Source organism: Coturnix japonica, chromosome 4, assembly GCF_054131305.1.
Source record: "Coturnix japonica strain WE chromosome 4, WE-NBRP24, whole genome shotgun sequence".
Taxonomy (NCBI): domain Eukaryota; kingdom Metazoa; phylum Chordata; class Aves; order Galliformes; family Phasianidae; genus Coturnix; species Coturnix japonica.
The window spans coordinates 32,963,850-32,986,344 of NC_140666.1; the positions used below are offsets into that span (position 1 = coordinate 32,963,850).

At 34.6% G+C, this 22,495-nt stretch overlaps 1 long non-coding RNA gene across 1 annotated transcript in view; it reads left to right on the forward strand.

Moving 5' to 3' along the window:
* LOC116653425 (uncharacterized) overlaps nucleotides 1–19,658 on the forward strand; it is a 64,556-nt gene extending 44,898 nt beyond the window's left edge. The window contains exons 8-9 of the long non-coding RNA XR_014945269.1: nucleotides 15,634–15,761; nucleotides 18,362–19,658. This is a non-coding gene — a long non-coding RNA (uncharacterized LOC116653425). The remainder of the gene's footprint in view (nucleotides 1–15,633; nucleotides 15,762–18,361) is intronic.
* Nucleotides 19,659–22,495: the final 2,837 nt, after the last annotated feature.

Below are 22,495 nucleotides of genomic sequence, written 5' to 3' on the forward strand. Positions count from 1 at the left end.
ATTTCTCTGGGAATTTCCTATATATATGCAAATTTCAACATGTAAATGGAAACATGTACATAGAAACATGCAATTTCTAATCTTCTGACAATAATTTGGGGCTTTCCTTCAAGCTGTTCCCAGAGTTTTAACACTAACTTCCAGACCCATATATATATTAAAAGTAGTTTTGATCCAATGTAGGAAAGAAGCAATGCAGAAATGCAAGAATCAAAAAAATCCTGTCATGTTCAGAATATTTTTTCCTTGACTCACAGGTATGAAGTAAAGGAACATTACCAACGTGCCCCACCCACAAGATTTAACTGAAAGAACCTCTACAACTTAGAGTCCGTTGAATTCTAATATGTGATTATACTCTCTATTGGAGCTGGGGGTTCAGCAGGAGGAACAGTGTCAAAACAACACCCTACTCCCACTCCTGGGCTGTTGCTGAATTCATGAATATTGTAGAAGCATTTTATCCTGATAAAAAAGAGAATGAATGGATCAAATAAAAGCACTGAGTAGGAAAAGCTGTCCTCTAAGCCATTCCCAGTGGGAGGAGAAAAATATAGAGAAGACTGCAGAAGGTTTGAGATTGAAATGACATAATTTCCTTCTGTCATTATTAAAATTCATTATTTTTTAAATAGCACATTAATATATAGCTGTTTTTTAGAGCCAAGCATTCAAAAAATAGGAGAAGGTTGTCTTTAAATTACCTATTCCCGAACATTAAATCAACTCTTTTATTGTTCGTTATGTGGAAGGTGTGACAGGATCTAAAAGTGAAGAGTGCCACCATCAGGACGACTGGTTAAATGGAAGCTCTTTTTTTTTTTTTTTTTTTTTTTTTTTTTAATTATTATGTTAGCACTTAACCAAGGAGGAATAAGAGGAATGCTTGGGTTATTAACAGGAGGTAGAGATATCACTGAAACCTTGCCCCCTTTTTATTCTCCCTGTGTAACAAGTGCTCCATGTTGTCTTTCCATTCTTTCTTTCACACAACTGTGTATTAACCTATTCTTGTCTCCACTGCTATCTTTAAAGAACAAAACAGCAACGAAAAACCTGCTGGTTTTATTTAATTTAGTTTTTGCACATTAGTTAATTTGGTTTCATTTATTGACAATCAAGAGAATACTAATTGTAAGCCAAGAGGTACCTTGGCCTCTGATTTAGCAATATAGAATCATTCGGGTTGCAAAAGATCTTTAAGATTATCTAGTCAATCCATCGACCCATCACCACGATATGCCCACTAAGCCATGTCCCTCAGTGCTACATCCACACATTTCTTGGTAATTTCCAGGGTCAGTGATTTCACCACTTCCCTGGACAGTCTGTCCCTCTAATATGGCAAACATGTTTTATTATTTCATGGAATAATAATTTAAACTGATCATTCAAATAAGTGGATTTCATTAAGAAGTTCATTAAAAGAGAAGCATACTGCAACAAGCTGAGTAACAAACTAAATCTTGCCTTAGGCAACAAGCAGAATTTATTTACTTTTGCTTCCTTAATCTTCCAAACCACTAGTGTCAGAGTATGATGGATGAAGTGAAAAGAGTTTCTATACCAAAATCCAAATTCTCAGTAAATTGCTGACAGCTGGTGTCATTCCAAATTAGAGATAGGCTTTTACTTGTGATCAGTTTATTCTATGAATTTAGTCGTTTTGACTGCCTGCAAATGATTTGTGAATTGGTTTTGATTTTTTGTGTGCGTTTGTTTGTAATTGATTTTTGTTTGGGATACAGTTTGTGTGGATAAATGCTCAACTCTTTACTTCTATGAGAACATTCTTGTAAATGAAACCTGTCTTTCAAGTGCTCTATGACTGGACAGTAGAGAAAGTTCTGATGACAGCAAACCCCACAACTGAAGAACATTTTCTTTGCAAGAACATCTAAAATGATTTTGTGCTTCATTTGTGTAATTCTAATTCTACTGCTCCTCCACTGTTCAGTCCTCGTCTCCTATTGTTTTTTTTTGTTTGTTTGTTTGTTTTTCTTAAGTGTAGGATTCCCTCCCATTTCATCTTAGAAATCTTATGTTTCTCACTTATATGAGAAGAAGGAAAGACTGAACAAAATTGTGTTCTTATTTGTTATTTAGATAGTTACACACAAAGAATTTTCCTGCAGTGCTGGGAAAGTGAACTTGATCATCAGGAAAATTTTGGCAGAAGATTTCCCTCTACTTTCTGCATCTTGCTTGAACCAGATGTTTTCCTTATTTATTGCAGGATATTTCATTCAGCAGGGTCTTGAGTACTGATATACTACCTTATTTCATATTATTCCCAAAACAAAATTCATATTCAGTGTTTCTAATCGTGTTATTAGGGAAAGTTGTCCTACTCTCCTCCCCTACCTTTACGTAGATGAAAAGGCTTTGGAATATCCTTCCCCCACCCCACTTCTCCAGTTAGATTGAGAATCAAAAAATAAGCTGCTCACAAGTGGTAAAAGATGTCAGAAATCTCAGGAGACCTTTATCTCACAGGAAGAGAGAGTTCTGTATCAAAAGTAATTCTATTTAAAATGGACTTTAGTTTGTGGAAATCTCATGAGCACTTCTCTCATCAAAATGGAGTAATTGTTCCACGAAAGCAGCATTCATACAGAATATACATTTCAATGCAGCTGAGCTTGAGAGGGAAGATTAAAATGATTTCAGGAAGGGATATGCATGATTCAACACCGAGTAAAAGAATAATCTTTAGAGAACACAGAAAAGTGGCTCTTCTCAGAAGTATAATTTCTGCAGCGTGCAAAATGCATTAACATGAGAAAAGAGAGTTGTGATAAGGTTCCATAATACTGAAGGTACGTTATTGGTGTTTTGTTTGTTTGTTCTTCTGCTCTTTTTGTGACACAAGTATTTACTGCCCTGTGATTTGCAGTGTCAATATTCATGCATAATTTTAGGGCTTCCATGAATCACATTCCTCCTTTCATATTTCACGTGCCAAAGTGTTAGCTGGACTTGTGCTGCCTCCATTCTAGGCCGACAAAATCAGCAATGTTAGTCACCCTTCTTTTTTGTGAATGCACAAAATGTAATTGCTAATTAAAAACAATCTATCATTCTTCATGTACTAAAATACTGATGTTGTTTTCGTCCCTGTGAATACACCCCTTACAACCATACTGCCATAATTTTTTTCTGAGTACATTTCTGAAGCTTTAAGAATATCAGTTATCAAACAAATCAGTCAGATGCAAGTCCTGCAGTCCTTTTTTTTTTTTCCTCCCAAGTAAAAAAAATATAAATAATGAAAACAACAAAAACATAAAACACAGCAAGTCTTCAGCAAAGTAAAGAATTACTTGAGTTTTCAAAGCTTCAAGTTATCAAGGTGGCTACTAGATTAAATATTCACCTTCAGCATCCTCAACAGAAAAGTGATGATAAGCTACTGCAAATCTGAAAGAAAGCAGGATTTTTGTTGTGATGCTTAACTGCACAATAAATGGAAACACTAAGGCATAATTTTTTTCTCATGTTTTAAACTGTGCTTCATCAGAGTTTTGTGTATTTGATGCTGAGGTAGAAAAAAAGAGAAGGAAGAAGAATCTAACATGATTTTTATTAACGATTGTCTGTTTTGTTCATCTCTTGTTTAAAAAGAAAAGGGATAAAACTTCAAGTTATTATTACAATGTAAAGGTGATAATGTTCATTATCCTACTCAATCTCAATATCATAAGTACATTTGCTTTTTTAAAAAACGAAACAAACAAACTTTAGAATACTACAGACTGCAAGAGTGGACTGTTTTATAAAACTGATTAAAATTTCTTTTCCTCTCTCCAAAACATAAGGAACAGAACACTTCAGAGCTCGTTTCCAACAGACAGCTTTACAAATAGAAATGGAATGGAATGAGCAGTTTTAGGAGAATGTAGGTCCTTCCCTTAGCATGAGAGCTGTTACTGAAATAACAGAAGATTACTAAGCTGGAAATACAGGAAAAGGGTGGATAAAATGTACAGCTCTCTTTCAGACTCTGGATTGGCTGTAGCATCAGCGAGAGGAAAAGAAGAAATAAAAAGAAGAGAAAATCATTACAGATGTTTGGAGGCCAGTTTCATTTTCATTCTGAACCTCGTTCATTTTTAGAACTTTGACAGTCATTTTTTAATTTGACAGTCACATTTGCACAACAAGGCAAAATTTTTGCTTTACACATTTAGTTCTCTACTAGATTTCATTGATGTTCATGTGTGAGTGAAATTCTTAACATTATATTAATGCAAATCTCTATGATTTATAGACTTCTGATATTATTTTTTTTGGTTCCATTTAGGTTTAAGAGCATATCTTTAGGAAGAAAGAGGTGAGAGGTTCTGGACTATTCTAGCTTTCTTGTGTATTTATATTGTGTTTTTGACATCCCTCCCTCCCCCACGCCAAAATAAATAAAAGAACAATGCAAAACCATGCTTGATTTTTTTAAAATTGGCAATTTGGTAAGGGTATCTGACTTTTGCAAAGTGCCCTATTGGCTGCTCTCTAAAACATCTTTTCCCAAACTTTTGCTCAAAGAATATATAATCATTTACATCAAAATGATGCTCAGTTTACTGTCTTAATTTGCTACCTCTTTCTTTTTCATGTCTGGAATATCAGAAAGTCTTGCCTTAGTCCAAGTGCGTTTCAATCAGATATCAGTTGTTTAAAGCCTTGCTGCCTTCTTCAGGTGAGATGATTATTTCCATGGGTTTGGTGTCTATGCCTGTTGTAATGCACGGTATGTCTCCAAAGCCTCTTATTGAAAAATCTATTACCTCTAGTGAGGTAAAATGTTTTTTCTTAATAGCAAACTTTGCAAAATGCACTGGGTTATGCTATATATAATTGATACTATATTTTTCCTGTCAGTTTTCCTCATGGCAGCAGAAACATACCTTATCACTGTAATTAAGTCACTATAAATATACATTGATTATTCTGAAACCTATGGTCTGATATAAAATCTCACTGTCACTATGCTCCAAAACATAGCTTTGACATATTACTATTACAGTGTACTGTATTTGTACTAAAGCAAGATAGTAAACTATTCAGTATAGTACTCTCAGGGGAATGGGGGAGAAAAGGGAGAGAAAACAAACAAACAAACAAAAAAAACCAAACTGGTGCTGTATCCTCTGTAGTATTGATTTTAGTAAAATGACTTAGTGCTTTCTGTAAAGGGCGAAAATATTCCCCTGTTTTGTTTTGTCTGTGAGAGTCAGACTTTTTGTCTATCTAAACTACTGAGGTTAAATCTACAGCAGAGCTTGCAAACAAGCACTTTTTAAAATAGTTCTTCTGTGGATTGACAGCATCTGAGAGATGTAAAATGCAGAGATCTGAATAGCTGGCAACAAAACAGTATGTGCAGAGATTCATCATGTTTATCATGGAATTGCAAATCCAGGATTTGTGCGCTTAGTCTGAAGGTTTTAGCAGGCTCTTACTATCTTAATGTAAAATAGGCATGAAGACCTTGTTTCCTTCTGATAATTAGTGGAAAAAAAATAAATCAGTGTTACTCCTTTTTATTTTCTTAGTTTAATCTTACTGATTTCGTAATATTATTTTCACTTTTTTCTTGGCAAAAATACTAGAAGTTTCTTTCTTTAAAATCCATTATCTATAAGAAGGTTCAGAGCCTCATTGCCAGACAACATTGCTGAGATGAAGTAGAAGGATAATCTTTTTCAGTCTGATCCATACTTCAGACCTCTTGACTTGTTTTGAAGTTGGTGATTTAACTATTGTACTGTGACGTATATATTAGCAGACAACTGTTCCACAACTTCATAATCTCACCAGACAGTGACTCTTACTGTAATGTATCTCTGACAAGATCATACATTAAAAATAACAAATGTGTGACAGGTTAATTTGTTTTAAAGTTATATCAAGTAGAAAGGAAAACATACTGCCATAATTATCGAAGAGCTCAGTGTACTGTGTAGTCAACACTGATGATCAGTAGCTACTTGCAAATAATCCTTTTTAAATCTGAACTGTAATCTGAGCTAATTTTCCTATTCTTCAGTTTTGCAAAAAGTCATTTTAAAAGTGGACAGATCTCCTAATGCTACTGAATGTCATCCTGTCATCCCCCAGAAGAGAAGACAATCTGGCTGGTTGCTTAAATTTAGCACTTCAAAACAACTCTTGGCAAGGAGGGATAAACAGATGAATGTTGTACCTTTTAGATCTCCACTTACTAAAAACTGACTTACTTCTTTCAGTCCTCTTTGTCTTCTGCTGGAAGCAGTCATCTGAGGAATTGCCTGGGGACATGAGTTTCTTCTACAGTCACTGGCATCAGGATGGATTGGCTACTTGATAAGCAGAGCCACAAGTGTGATTTAGGAACATAGCCAAGATGTGCTGCAGTAAAACCTTGTTCAGTCTAATATACATTTCAAAGAATGATGTTGGAAGGAACAGAAGATCAGGTCAGCTGTAGCTCCAGTTAGCTCAGAATTGGAAAACTCCAGGGATATAATACTCCAAACTGTCTCAGCAATGTGGTCTCCACAGCTTTTGAGGGACTATATTACTCTCCTGGAGAAAAACAGAATTTTCCTTATATTCAGTGTAAGGACCAATTTGTATCTATCATCTGCATCAACTATGAGTGTGAGGCTGAACTATCTGCAGACATTTTTATGTTTGTCAGTAGTTTCACCAGGTTCTGTCCTGATCAAGCCTACTTATCATTACTTGTTTTAGTAATCTGGAAACAGAAATTTTGAATTAGAAGCAATTCATTGAACTATGGTCATAATGCTGGCTTTGTTTTGCAGGAAAGATGAAGTCTGGGATTCTAAAATTGATTTCTAAAATGAGTATCTCAATCCATGCATTTTGTGGATTAGTAGGGGAAGACTAACATTGTTATGCCTCTAAATATTTTCATTTTTTCACTTGTAGCATCCAATTTCATGTTGTGTTTTAAAAAAATAAAAATAACTCATTGCTCACTATGTAATTCAGCAAAAGTAGCATAATTATATGCTTTTAAAACTATGTATTATTGTGTCTAAATGCTAGGAGAATGACTGCTTAAAATGCTCTTTATAAAGCAGTACGGTTATTACTTTTTGTCTTCAGTGCAGGAACTGCCAAAGACAGAGCTAAACATCCAAAGATTTGAATCTAAAGTAGTGAAAAGTTGTGCGACTTTAATTCTAGTGATGAATTGAATTCACAATACCTAAAAAGTCACAGAATTTATCCCTTAGTACTCCACTTATTTTCACCTTTTTCAGTATTTGATGTTTATGCAAATATGATGTCCCAGTGTCAGATTTGAATTTCTGTCATTTTAACTCATAAATGTCACTATTTATCATTCACTTAATATCTACAGTAATATTGTAAGTAGTATAATGCTTACTGATAATACAATGATGCAAGAACTTAAAAGTTGATCAATATCAGACACTTCTATTATGTACAGCTGTTTTTGTGAATTAGAATATATAGCATCCTTTACCAGGTCTCTTAAAATTTATGTACTACTCCACGGAACTGGAAATGCAAACATCTTTGCAGTTGAGGAGTCAGAGAACTAAACAGCTAGCTTAAAAAAACTGGGACTGATAAGATTTCAAGAATGATATTATTATTTTTCTTAAATTAGTTTGAATGCAGAAAGAAGTTAATTTAATACAGTAAAACTGCATCTATACAACTGAACACTGAATTTTATTTCCAGTCTTTCTGGAACCTCAGACCTCATCTAGACAAACCCTCTGTCACTTTCAGCCTTCAAAAGAAAATTAACAGAATACCACATAAATAACTTGGAGTTCACATGGAAAGAAATAATAATCTTGTTTCATTAGCATGAACATGCAAACTTTATTTTTTTTCCCCTCCAGACAAATTAAGTAACATCTGTTAAAAAAAAAAATGTAAAAAATATTTGATCTAAATAAACCACTACTAACAAATATATGAGGAGCAAGTAAGCTTTTGTCTGGTGTTTTTTTCTATGCTGCGGATCTGTTGTAAACCTTCCTGGTACAGATTTATTTTAAGTCTGCTAAAGGTGTATAGTTTCTGAAACTTACTGAAATACTTTAGATTACAGGGTTCTGTGTAAACATATGTAGTATACATAAAAAATATATTTTCCTGTTCGTGACGGCATGTCTTTATCCAAACATCAAGCAGAAACTGCACTAGAAAATTTGAAATACTGATGGGATTATGCCACTAACATCACATTGGTTATTGAATATACATGTAACAGGGAATAAAATTTAGACCAGAGATGACCTCAAAATGAAATTCCTAGCAGTTCATTGCAGCTCTATCTGGGAAGAGAAGAGATCCTGTTATTTTGATCAGTACTGTCATTTGCAAAACAAGCATACACTTTAGTGAACCCTTCTAACACTGTTTTAGAATATTTACAGATTAAGATTCACAGTCTACTTTCCTTTACAGCCCATTTGGGAAGTATCTGCTGTATGTGCTTTTTATTGAACACTGCATTTCCATTTCTTTTTTTTCTTTGGTTGATCATGTGCTTATACAAACTCCTATAGCAGTAGAAGAACCTGTCATGCACTTTCTAAAGTTCAGCCATAGACAGAAAAGGAGGAAAGGGATGATAAAAAAAGGTTTTGCTAAGTAATTTTGAATCATTTCTATGTCTAAAGAATGCTTTGCACTTTTTGAAAACCAAATAAATGTCACTATATTCATTCCCAATTCATTCCTAATATTTGTGAAGAAAATGCTAAACTACAATCAAGAAATCAATTTTCCTTCTCTTCTTTCCCCCATGAATATAAATAAGCTATCTGCCCAACTTAAACAGGAGATGTCTGTTCTCTTAGAAAGATGCTTAGCAAAATGTTCAGTTCTAAATCTGATTCTTCTTTCTTTCTTTCTTTCTTTCTTTCTTTCTTTCTTTCTTTCTTTCTTTCTTTCTTTCTTTCTTTCTTTCTTTCTTTCTTTCTTTCTTTCTTTCTTTCTTTCTTTCTTTCTTTCTTTCTTTCTTTCTTTCTTTCTTTCTTTCTTTCTTTCTTTCTTTCTTTCTTTCTTTCTTTCTTTCTTTCTTTCTCTGTCCTTTTCTTTCTTTCCTTTCTTTCCTTTCTTTCCCCCCCCCCCCCCCCCCCCCCATGGAAGATAAGCACCTTAAAAAGTTAAGAAATACTCTAAACTCATACTTTAAATGGGACATACTCATCCATTTTGCGAATGTGGGCAGGTAGCTACAAGATTCTGCTTCCTGGAAAACCTTCAACATTGCTACCAGACCTTGCAATCAGTTGATCTGAAGAGTTCAGTTTCCCAAGAGTTCTCAAATCATGGCTACCACAGCTATCCCTCCGTTAATTTGTTGTTCAGTGGAGGCTCTTTTTATATAGCATCTTGATGTTGAAGCCTTCTCTAAATATGAGAGCTATGTGCACACATAATTCCTCTGCCTGAGACCTCTTAATCCTCTTTATCCCATCTGTTCAGAGAATCCTAATTATCTTCAACAAAGTGGGAAACATCCTGACTTTATTTTTTCTGAACTTGGTCCATTATACTTAAAAGAATTCAAGATCTCCTGGTCAAAGATTACCAGCATTAACTTGGCTATTGAGTCAGTAAGAATCATCTTGATACTTAGTGCTTGTTTTAATAGTAACTTATCTATTCACATGCTGCCTACTGGATGTGAAATTACATGAAGGAATTGAAACTTGGGTCTTTTTCAAATTAATTTTTTGCACAAGGTGGGAGTCTCATCTGAAGGTGGTGACATATAATTTGTGCAGATTACACAGGTGGCATTCAGGCATTCTGGAATGCATGATTACATCACTAGATTATCCTCTCCTTAAACCATTAATTCACATACATTATTTCTAGGTAGCATTGGCTCGTGATTTTCCTGCTAGGCTGTGATATTTTATGAAGATTAAAAGAAAAAAATTGTGATGTAATCCTACACTAAGCCCTAAGAGGAACAGCAGAGAACTTGTTTTCTCATTCTCCTTTAAAGGTTTGTGAAACAGCCTTTTTTTTTTTTTTTTTGTTTTTGTTTTTTCCCATTGCTTGTTACTGAGCTGCCATTATTCTACTTTCCAGTACCAGATCTGTAGCAATGCTTCAAGAGTCTCTAGCAGTTATGAATTAGGAGTAGAAATCTAGTCATACACTGACAGTACATATTTTTTGGCAGGAATTGATAGGGGTTTTATGTACAAACTTCTAAAATCAAGCAAAATCAAGGCTCAGTTTGCAGCCTGGAGGAGTGAAAAGTCAGTCACTGAATATTGTGTCAACACATGTATCTCATATTTCATTACAACATTCTCCTGCTGTTTTTACATTCTCAGAAGTGGACCTGCTAGGGAAACTTATTGTTATATGAAAATTAGACTGATTTAATAATAGTGGTTTGACTTCAACATGTTCTGTATAATTGGTTATCTCTTCTGTATATCTTTATGAAACTTCCTCTTGTTAGTGCTTAGTTTTAACTTGTAACTTTTATTTGTTTGTTTATTTCTGAACAATTTTTGTTCTAGAAATAAACTGTTCTCAAAACTCATATCTTAACTTTTGGAATTAGAGCACAGAGGAAGAACCCCTTTCATATATTGACAAATTATGGACTATTTAAAAATGTCTGTTTATTCATAACTTTAATATAGATAAGTAAAACTAAGAGAAGTGACTTCTCAGCTCCTTTTTATGATTATGAGTGTGTTTATATTGCCTTCATGTGGGAAAAGTTCTTCTCTCTACTAAAATTTACCTGAGGATAAGGATTAGAGACCACTGTAAAAACTAAGCTGAAAGCTTCCCCATTGAGACTAGTTGTGGCAGTTTACGATGTCCCCAGAAGCACTGTCAGAAAAAAAAAATATTTTGATCTTTGATGGAATTAGGCCTTCAGGGAGCCACTGACATCAGTGACAGTATAGCCACTGGCATAGTACACGAATGCAAGGAATTCAGGCCAATGCTAAAACTTAAAAGCAAATAGTTAAAAAATAAAATAAAAAATTCTCACCAGATATGCTTTTTGTTTGTTTGTTTGTTTGGGAAAATTCATACCCCACAAAGTATTTTTTGTTTTCTTAAATCAGGTGGGCACAGGCAAACACTATCAACCAGTATCAACCAGAAACTCCCAGATTTTAATCCCAGTTTACACTCAAATTCCATCTGTAATGATCACAGGGTATTCACTTTGCTCACAGTACTTAAAGTCTCATTTCCTAAAAGGAGCATGTCAGGAAGTTATTTAATGAAGAGAATTTTGCATCTAAATCAATTGCCTCTACAGTGACTTATTGAGAGAAAATGTACTGAGAACTTATAATGTATGGCAATAGCACATGTTTTAAAGTGATTAGCAGTCCAGGGAGAGCCTGGTGGCCCCTGGCTCATCATGTTTCCCAAGGCAGTGTTGAAAGCATCCTCCCACTCCCTCTCTATGTGCTCCTGTTTCTCTCTAACACTGGAACGATCCTTTCAGTCTGTGTGGCAGTGGAGAGGGAAGACTGTCTTCTCTCCCCAGCAACACTGCCATTATTGTGAGAGGTTACAATCTTCGTATGGTTCTGTAAGAACTGCAACGTTTCAGGGCTGAAAAGCAACCAAAATGGAGTGTTCAGTCTAGTGCTGACTCAGGCAATTTTTTCATATTAAAAGTTTTAAATTGAGCTTCAGCAAATAGTGAATAAATGGTGCAGCTGATGCTATACTCTTTAAGTAGCAGAGGTCTTATGATTTGTGCCTTGAAATGTCAGCTAACATAACTCAAAGTCTGTATCATTGACATCTTACACCTTTACACCCTTTTTTTCACCTCAGTCTGCTGACTGCTGAACCCTCCCGTGTTGGCCTATAGCTAGGAAGGTGTTTACTGAGTAGGAGAAGGGGGGGAATTCAGGTATCTTCTTGAGAGTGTAACAAGATCATAAGAAGAGTCAAGGGTCTGCTACCTCTGTATTAATTTAGACTCATTAATGATAAAAATCCCTTTTTCCTCTTCAGTTACTGGACGCCTAAAGCTGTCAACTTGTCCTGATTCAAAATGGAATTTCAATAAAACCTTTCTCAAAAGATCACTAGAACTGTTCCTAAGTCAACTTATTGTCATTAAATATTTAAAAAGAAGATTCATTTTAAAAAGCCATGAGTTGGCCACCACTTCATTTAATTAACATTGATTCTGAAAGCACAATATAAATTTTAGTGCTTTTTTTAATCACTCTTTCTTTATATTCCAGTTGCTCTCATTCTAAAAGCTTATATGATTATAATCACCGTGCTCAAAGTGAAAGGATTTTTCCCATGCATTCCATTCCTTAAATTGTTTTTAGATTTCCCAAGAGGCACATATTGTGTAAGATTATGATGATAAAGATTTTAAGGCAATTATGTTTCTTTAGTTGGAAGCTGAAGTTAATGTTTTTGAAGGCTGCATTCCCAAGAGCCCTGATAAAAACAGAAGCCATGATGCTCTCTTTTACATCTAAGTCAACCAACTGTCTGAAACAAAGCATAAAGGCAAGCCTGTCTTTGTGAACCACAAGTCAATTTTTTTTAATATATCTGTTTTTGGCCAACTATAACATGTCTATAACAAAACATTAACACTGTAATTTGCTGGGGTCAGCCAGGTCTGCAGCTTTGTGACTCTGAACTCTTAAAGTATGCTATCAGTTTTCAAAACTTAATTAGGTTTAACCCATTTTGGCGCCATTGGCTTCTCGGAATCGCCAATACACCTCTAATCAGAAAACCACAAGGAAACCAATCTGCTGCTATCAGAAACCTCAGAACAATTTTGTGTATTAATATTTCAGAAGGCATGTAGGAACACATGCTCCCTGCTGAGCATTACAACCAGGCAAGCTACAGGAACAACAGAGGCTGATCGTCAGTAAAGCTGGACAGAAAAACTTGCTACTATTTCGTCAGGCTGTGGGTTTGGTAACTAGAGAAGGAAAAATGAAATGGGTTATTTGGCTCACGATTAATAAATTCCCATTACTGTCAAGTGAGATGGCACACATAAGCTGCATCTCTTTCAGGAACAAAAAATATCTATAACAAAATCTAAACTCCACAATTTTGCACTATTACCCCACAGCTGACATTAAAGACCCCTTGTTTTTCTCTTCCCATCTCTGGAGAAAAGAAATTCATGTAATGTTGTTCATGTCTGACATTTTTTTCACACATAAATTGCTCTCACTATGGATTAAGCCATTACTGAATGTTACCATGCAAGCCACAGGAAAGAAAAAGGAGAAAAAAAAAAAAAGAGAGTATTTTGCCAGTGCTGAGAAACAAGCCATCTTGCTTTCCTCCCATCAGTTTTTATGTTTTTCTTAGGGCAGAGGATGGGAGGCAGGTCCAAGGACAGATGGGAGATTTTTGTGGTCCAAGGAAGAGCTAAACCTGATGTAGCTGTCTTAGAAATTATGCTTAGGTTTTTTTCAAGGGTTGTAAGTGGCTTTCATGCTGCTAAACATCACTGGGAAAGGCAGGCCTCACCCTTGTGATCACGGCAGTTATAGCAGCTGTGGTGCAAGCAGAGCATGGCCATCAGAAATATGGAGGGCAATGGTAGCTCTGAGATATGCCTCTTCCCTTTGGACACTTATGGTACAGTAATCTATATTTAAAAATTTTTAAAAATATATGGAGTCAGTATTTCAGTGCCTCTGTTGTATTTGATAAAATGCTCTGTGCTTTTATGAAGCAATGAGATGAAGTACAAGCTGTTACTTGGCCCAACTTCACCTTGACAGAAAATCAGCTCTCTGAAAGCTTTCAAACTAAGAAGTAAATTTAAAAACTTGATTAAAAAAATATATATGTTGGAGGGTATACCTAATGCTTTTTAATTTAGCACTCTGTCATCTACTATGCTTTTTTGCACTAGATGGTAGAAGTTTACTGTTATTTGTGTCTGTACATATGAAACCATGAAAACAGTATTAAATATTTTCTCACTTTTTTAAATTTCTTTCCCTCCAGCACTGTTGTTTTTTTTTTCCTCTCAGTCTTTGTATATAGGTATATATATTCCTTTTAATTTCCTCTAAGTCACTGCTTAGTGAATGCTTTTGTTCTTTGACACTCTAGTAAATAAGCTATCAAAAGAAAATAACTGAGTTTTAGACAGAAGCATGCTTATTGGACTTTGTAGGCTGTAGGATCATGCACATCAACCAAAACAGTAAAGCTACAATTTCCATTAGAATCTGAAAATTTAGCAGTTTATACTGATGGTAGGTCTTACTTCCTGAAAGCCAAATTCAAAATGTCACTAGAAGTTGCTTAAGCTTATAAAGCTTTACTTTCTTTTTCTATACTAACACCAAGGCAATTTTAAAGATGTTATCCTGGGCAAATAAAAAGCACATGTTATACTGTGAGAGAAAAACTTGATAGTACTTTATAATCCTCAACCACCTGCTAGAGCAAGAGTAGTACTATGATACCAAAAACTACATTTTTTTGACTAAATATCTAGTTGTGCCTGAAAGACACTCTTCTGACTGGCATCAACTTCTCCTGTGCTTTAATATCCTCTTTTACCACTTACTGTCTTTGTGCAAAGATGGTGCATTGTGCTTGCTCTTTGTCTTAATGTTAATATAACAAAGAAGAAAACTTTTAACGAGAGACAGTCTGCAGGAACAGTTTAAATTCTGAACTATTACCTAAGAGGTAGTACGTTACACTACAGTTACTTTTGCCCATTTCTATGTTCAAAGACAAAAGAACGCAAAAAGTAAATCTCTGCACATGTAGCATACTGGTACCAAATTTGGTAATTATACTGTCATTATTCAGTGTTTATATTTATCAGTTGAAAAAAGGAAGTTCTGAGAATTAAAGTTTTACAAAAAATTTTGAAAGTAAGTGAAGAAGATTTAGTAATTATGCTATGTTTAACAATCCATTTAAAATCTAGTTTGACAATCACAAAATGAGGAATCTCTCAGGAGCTAGTTCATGATGTCAAAATGCATAAGTAATCTAAAACTTCTGATAAAGAGTAGTGGCACTAGGGAGAGGAGAAGCAACTGTCTAACTAAGCTGATTTAACTTTTTATTTATTTATTTAATTGTCCATTTATTTTTAGCACCTGTGAACACAGAAGAGAAACAGCCTATCCAAAGTGATTTCCTACTTTTCCTACTCTCAGAGTAAACACCTGTTCTGGTAGAGAGAGAAATGTTTAGCAAAATACTTTTTTAGATACAATTACTGAACAAAGATGAGGTGTAACTTTCAGGAAATACAATGAGAAAACTGAACAAAGGGAGTCTATTTTAATATTTAAGAGATTGGAATTGTCTGTCTTATTTCTAATAGCACGTATAAAATGTAAAATTGGATCTACTAGTGCCATCCTGATTAGTTAGAAAAGTAAGATACTGTAAAGGGAAAGAGAAAGTTAATCTTTAATTCCACAATTATTCCACAGCATTATGAAGATAGTCATCTTAATGTCAGTCTGGTGAAAGAGATAAAGCTGTCTCACTCTATTGTGATCTTTGCTCTCTAGAGTGAGGCTGGGCTGGGTGTAGTGGACTATTGTTTCTCGCTGAACAAGGCTGAACCACCTTCTAATCTTTTATGCATAGATTTTCATGACAAGATTATGGAAATCCCCAGATCATCCAGTTGTCCAAGGTTGGATCACAGAAACTCTGAGTAAAACACACAAGGAACATTACTAGCTATGAGGATAATCACAAAACTCATTTCTTGTGTGAGTAATCCCAATACATGCAAGTAACCCCTCCCGCTGTGCCTCCTCCTCCCCCCCCCCCCCCCCCCCCCCCCCCCATTTCCTCCTCTTTTTTTTTTTTAAACCTATCTAAGCATCTTTATCCCATTTTCTGCAGTGGGAGTGCAAGTATGGATTAAAAGATGAAAAAAATGATGAAATGTATGAAATCTCTAATATCTGTTTCCTGGGCAAGGCTCTACAGGTCAAATTAATATCTTGAGAGAAATCCTAGTCTATTTCTAATCTGATCAGTATCAATAAAATAATTGTTCTTCCAACATAGACTGCTGGAGAGTGGTTGAGGGGGGAGGTTCAGGGAGCGTTCCACTCACCACTAACTCACAATAATTTCATATTTGTATACACAGAAAATTATCCTGTTTCGAAGGTAAGGTAAAAATTAAATTAAAATATTTATATATTATATAAATTAAGCTTTTTTTTTCTTTCTTTTTTTTTTTCTTTCTTTTTTTTTTTTTTCCCCATGTAATAAAATACATTTTTCTCAGTTAAGGAAAATATCTGCATTACTTTTTTAAGCAAGGTTGGAAAGACGCATTTTTATTGTACTTCTGTGTGAATTCAGGCAAAATCTTTTTTTATTGAATTAAAAGCCTAGGCAAACTTGTCTTGTTACAGTGTGGTAAATTCCTTTTTCCCTATCCTTCTTAACTCTGAAAGGTCATCATATTAAGATTATGCAGTCTGCATGGGGGAAGGATCTTATTTTATTTTCTAGGCCTTGGTCTTCTCTAGGAAATCTGATTCCCTTGTAACAGGGCTCTCTTGATTTGCTGCTGGCTTTTTCTTCTTAGAACCAGATCAAGTAATACTGTCTCTTCTGTCAAAGTTCCTAAGCCATGTTTTTTTGATATGCATTTCAGTTTATTTAACGTTTTTCCTGCTTTCTGCTTCCTTCAGTTCTACCTGACATCCATTTGTTTACCAAGACACTCAGGGAACACTGCCTTTAAAGAAAGACAAAGCCTTTTTTCCCTACTTATTAAATAACCCTGCTGCCTCACTCACATGCCTCCAGCAGTGCAAAACTGATGACAATCTGTGGAAATCTTGTAGAGTTTTGCAGTATTGTCATTTCTTCAGTTACATTTCTGGAAGCCACATGCTTACCTTTCCAACTTTGTATAGTGTTTACAGAATGAATTAGCATTTGATTACAGGAATCCTGAGAAACCAGTGCTACTGCGATAACGTTTTGCTATGGCAATGCAATTACTAGTTAAAACACCAAATCTGTGGTTGTGTCTTCCATTACTAGCGTCTTGCGTATCTTACACAAGCTGAGTTGTAATTCATGGGGAAAAAAAAGACACAACTTTGCATGTGCAGATTTTATGGATATACTCTGTCAAATGTCAGCACTGTGTTGGTGTCTGGTTCTAGGGACAGAAGTTGAGAGATTAAGGGATTATTTAGCTGTAAACCAGCCTTGTAGATTTATTAACATTGAATGAACTGAAAAATAGGTAAAAGCACAGAGTTTTAGGTTCATAAAAACTTTGGTAGTTAATAACTTAATTTTGCATTTCTGGATTCTTATCATTGGTGTCAACAGGCACATCAAAAATCTCCATATATTTGAGAGCATGGAATTAATTATGCATACATACAAATATAAATAAGTAAATATCCCATGATTTTTTTGCAAAAGTAATGCTTACAGAAACAGAATATCAGCTGCTTTCTGTTGAGACTAAAAGATTTGTAGGTAAAAACCAGTCCTTTTATTTAACTCATTTCTAAAGCTGACATTTATTTATTTATTTATTTTAATTATTGCTTCTATGAATGAATAAGGTTTAGTTCCAATAATTGCCTTTTACACAGTCTGAAAGTTAGGATCTTATACAGGTATTTAACATATAACTTCTACAAAGATGAGAGATTTTCATACACCTAATAATTAAAAGCAATTTCAGGTAGAAGAGTGGCATTCTTGTTTTTTTTGTTGTTGTAGTTGTTTTCCAGAATTTTCCACAAGCTGTCAAGAAGATTATTTTGGGTGTTTTAAATAACAGTGGGAGGCTAGAACTGTGAAAAGTTTTAAACCCATCTTTCTATATTAAGCCTAGAGCATTTGTCTGGGTGGTTTTTGATCCTCAATCATACTTAAAGGTAATCATTTTTAAGTTTTCAATCATATGTCAGTACGAGGCAGATTGGTACTTCAAAAAAGTTTGAGACAGTAAACACCTACATAAATCTCTAAATATGCAAGCTAACACTAGAAGTTAGAATGATCCTCTCCCATGATTGTTTATTTTTCACATTCCTCCCTACTGTGCCCCTCCTTCCTATTAATTTTTAATTACATCTGTATAACTGTAAAGCCTTCTGAAAATGTAGATGTTAAGATTTTTACTTTGTAATTTTACTGTGTGAAATAGTCCCTTTATGATGATTTTACTGTGATGTGTATATGGTGTGTTATTTTACTGAAAAACAAGATATTGTGTTAAAATTAATTTGCATTTGCAGTGCATACACTGCATCTGCATGACTGCTTTTCATCATTTATTACATGACCAAAACTTTTTTTTTTTTTTTTTTTTTTCCAGATCAGAAAATGTTTTCAATTGGATATGCTGTTCAAGAGCACTTGGAAACAACCAAACACACAAACAATCCCACAACAAACACTCACAAATAATAAAACCAAAATTTCTTTCTAGATGTTTCCTTCTTAGTGTAATTTCTCTTTGTTACATAAAAGCCACAGCCAGCTGTTATTATTTTTAAACTGATTTTTCCTGTTGTAATATTCCTGCTCTAGAACAACAGTTTCATGCTTTGTTGTGGCTTCCTGCAATCTGTTGACTTTCATTCACATCAGAAGAAATAGAATTGTGTGCAATACTCCAACAAAATTGTTCAGTATTATTCAGTATAACCTTAAAAGATAATTTAACTGAATTTAGTAGCTGGCAAAAGTCTGAATAATTGCTAATGGTATCCTGTCAGAGTGAATCAGAAACTCAATACCGGACAAAGCAGTAAGTGTTACTCATTTTTAACACTGCCATCAGAAATAGAAGAATAAATGGGAAGGTGCAGTGCTGTGAGTTATCCACTTAATTGGCACCTCGTAAAGCTGACCTTTATGTTTCAAAAGTATAATGTATGTCTTCTGTACACATCAAGAAGAGAAATAATGAAATTGACAGACTGGGCTCCTCATTATAAAAGTATATATAATCCATTTTACATTGATAAATAATTTCTGGAGATTCTGGAGACCATCCAAAATCCATTTTTGCATTTGCAGACAAATGGCAGGCATTTGAATGATCAGCTATTTAAGGTCACAATTTAAAGCAGACTGCTCTACCTTTTCCAAATGAAATTTCATGGTTGAAAAGGAGTTTAAAATTCAGCTATATGTGCAGTATCTAGAAACATAATTAAAAATTGTAAAAGAAACAAATGTGTATATGTATCCATTTACATGTGCATCTCATGATGTTAAGTGTCATAAAATTGATCAATTTGTTTAAATGTATTTGTAACTATGTAATAATATACACAGTCACATGTACATTATTTAATACTTTAGGAAAGGAAAGCTAGTTGTAAAATGCTGCGATGACATACTGAAAAATACATGGTGTGTTTACCTAAATCATATATCAAATCTTGCTTTATAATTCATAAATATTGGGGTGAAATACTGCTCTAGGCATATTTTGACATTTGCTGCATATGTCTTTTAGGAGTATGTTCCAAATGCTAGTCTTCTGTATTATGCCATCTTTATTTCATAACTTAATAATCACAACAGATTTTTGTAGGTGTACTAGCTACTGAAATAAAAAGTAGAATCTTTGTCAATACATTTCAATAAATGCAGAGAAACCATTTGCTGTGTTTAATCTTATTCTCAGAATTACACAGAATTGAATCAATGCTCTATTACACCCTGACGGTAATATACAACATAGTACCTAAAGCAGGAGGAGGTATAATTCACAGAATTTCAGTTTTCTTAAGAAGAAAGGTAAAGCTTAAGAGAGTTAATTGCAGCCTAGATTATAAAGCACTTTGGATTATCTCTCCTGATCATTTGATTGAAAAAAAAATCCTACACATGCTTTTTAATACAAGATCAGAATAATTACAGCCAAGTAAATGCCTCAAAAAATGTGTTTCTACTGAATGAAATAATATGTTAAATTGCCCTTGTCCATGCTAATGATTTCTTTTTGCTTTCCCCAGCTATTTTAATGAATTGCTTAGTAGGAAGAATGTTTGCAGAAAGAATTGCTTTCTCTGAATGGTTTTCAGTACATTTTTTATTTTTTAAGTTATCAGTCTCAAAAAACAGCAATCACTCAAGAAATATCATAATAAAAAATTGCTTGGACAGTCACATTATAGATCACGGTGTATGGCCAGTCCTAGTTAAAGACATAATTAAATATCTCTAGACACTACTTGAAATTATTTGATAAATGTTATTCAAATATGCTAACTAAAGCTGCCACTACACATCAAATAGGGCAAAATGGGTTAGAGGTCAATGTTGTATCCCTGTGTAGGCAATTTAATAGAACATATCCTTAATCGGTTTTCCAAATTAAAAAAAAAAAAAAAAAATTGGTAGTCATGTTCTTTCTAGATTATGCAAAGGCACTAGATTTTCTTTTGAAGATTGGAGGAAAATCACAGTTCAGGCCTGCAATGAGCATCACCATCTCATTTAAATGTGAAGCAGTTGTGGTTTGAGCAGAGGACAGAACCAGGTGGAATCCTTAAGTCCTTTACCACCAAAAGTATACTCTGATTTTATCATTACCAGCTCACACTCCTATAAAGCAAAACACTATTTGTGATTTTATGTTGTTCTGAATCGGCTTTTATTCCCCGCACCGCCTCTCTCCCCCCCCCCCCGGTTATTGTCACATTCACCATTCACTCAAATCCAGAATTAATATTCTTACTTGACCTGCAGAAACATTTGAGCTACGTAAGGCTTTGTGAAAACCATTTGCTTTAACCACAGTTATTTTTTCTTAGCATTAGTTGTCGAACAGCTCTCCGGTTAAAGAAACGCATGATATACACTGAAAGAAGTAATCATATTACTTTAACTGAAGACATCTAATGTAATTGCTGAAGTCAGGATTTCCTCTGTAGCTTCAACAGTCTCAGGACTGCCTGTATTGGAAGTAGGGCTCAGAGGCCTTGGCAGTCTGAAGCTCCCTCAGATATCCTGCACTCTCAGACAATACAGTATCCTGGGGTGGCAGTTGAGCTATCTGCAAATAAGATAAGCTGTGCCAATATATCTTATTTTCTAAAAGAATGTGTCAGCTAGGTGGAAATGCATCGAAAATGTTACTGTAGACAGAAGCTCCTGTTTAGGCATAATTATATATAACCCGCAGTTTTATAGGCAGTTAATCTCAAAGACCGTATTTGCACCAGAAAAGTATTGCTTTCAAATTGCAATCTGCTGACACAAGAATGTGTTTAATTTGTTAGCTAGTGTTAGTTAAGAGTTGCATAGGGAGAGAGAGGTGAGGCCCATCATTTCTGGTGTCTGTGGTGGAGAAGAGGGAGATGGACATGCAGCACAAGTCAGTAGCTTTTAAATCCCTTTCCTTAAACAGAAAACTAACAGTCTCTACTTTCAAAATTCTTTATATAAAGGGGAATCTGCAGTAGGGTAAGGAAAGCTAATACAACTTTAGTTGTCAGTGTTGAAAGCAATAAATGTGTGCAACTTTCTTTGCCATGATTAAGTGAAAAACCAAGCAGGATAATTTTTGTTGTTGCATTGTATGGATGAGTCACTAGGCTAAAAACAAAAATAATAATGGAGTAAGAACATCAAGGTTTTGTTAAGAGGTGTCAATATTATAGTTCTTAAAATGTAATTAGTGAAATATAGAAAAATCCCACAAGGAAAGATGATGATACTCTTAAGAAATTTTCCTTGTTAATTTTTATAATAGATCTTGATACTAAAGAGGACTTTTTTAAAAAAAGATTATATGCAGCCTGCTTAATCTTTTAATATTAAAAGGAATAAGACCTCATATGAAAAAAAGAGTTTCTAAATTTCTTATAACCTCATATCTTATGTACAAATTTTCACAGTGGATACTAAACAGTGTTAGATCTCATAATTTTCTCCTTGTGTGAAACAGTGCTCATGTTCTATCATTTACACTTTGCCTGGGTGTAAATTACAGTCAGTCCCAAAATATTCTCCCAGGAGCTGATTACAAGAAGAAACCTTGAGGATGAGGTCAGAAAAATAGTAAACTCTTAGTTTATAATTTGAGTAGCAATGTTCTGCTCTTGTTGAAAACCATGGTTGCTGGTTTTTTTTTTCCTCTTTTGGCAGTGGGGGAAAAAATGAAATTGAGAAGCTTGCTTGAACTGCCTGAATGAGATTTATAAGTGAAAAAACAAATAATTATTCATAGTTTCCTAGATTGTGTCTGATACAGAGTCAGTTGACGTATGAGAAATTGGTAATCACAGCCTGAATCACAGCTGAGGCAAGTGCTGGGTCAGCTGTGGGGGCATAGGTGAGAGTAATTTAGCTGTGCTCCCGGAAGGGGTGGAACTTATCTCCACCTCCTCTAGGGTTTTAAGGGCTTACCACCACTAAGGCACCATCTCTTGGAGATTGCTTCATGGTGGAGTTTGCCTCAGTGTTTTCCAGCAGTCTGAAGGCTTCCATA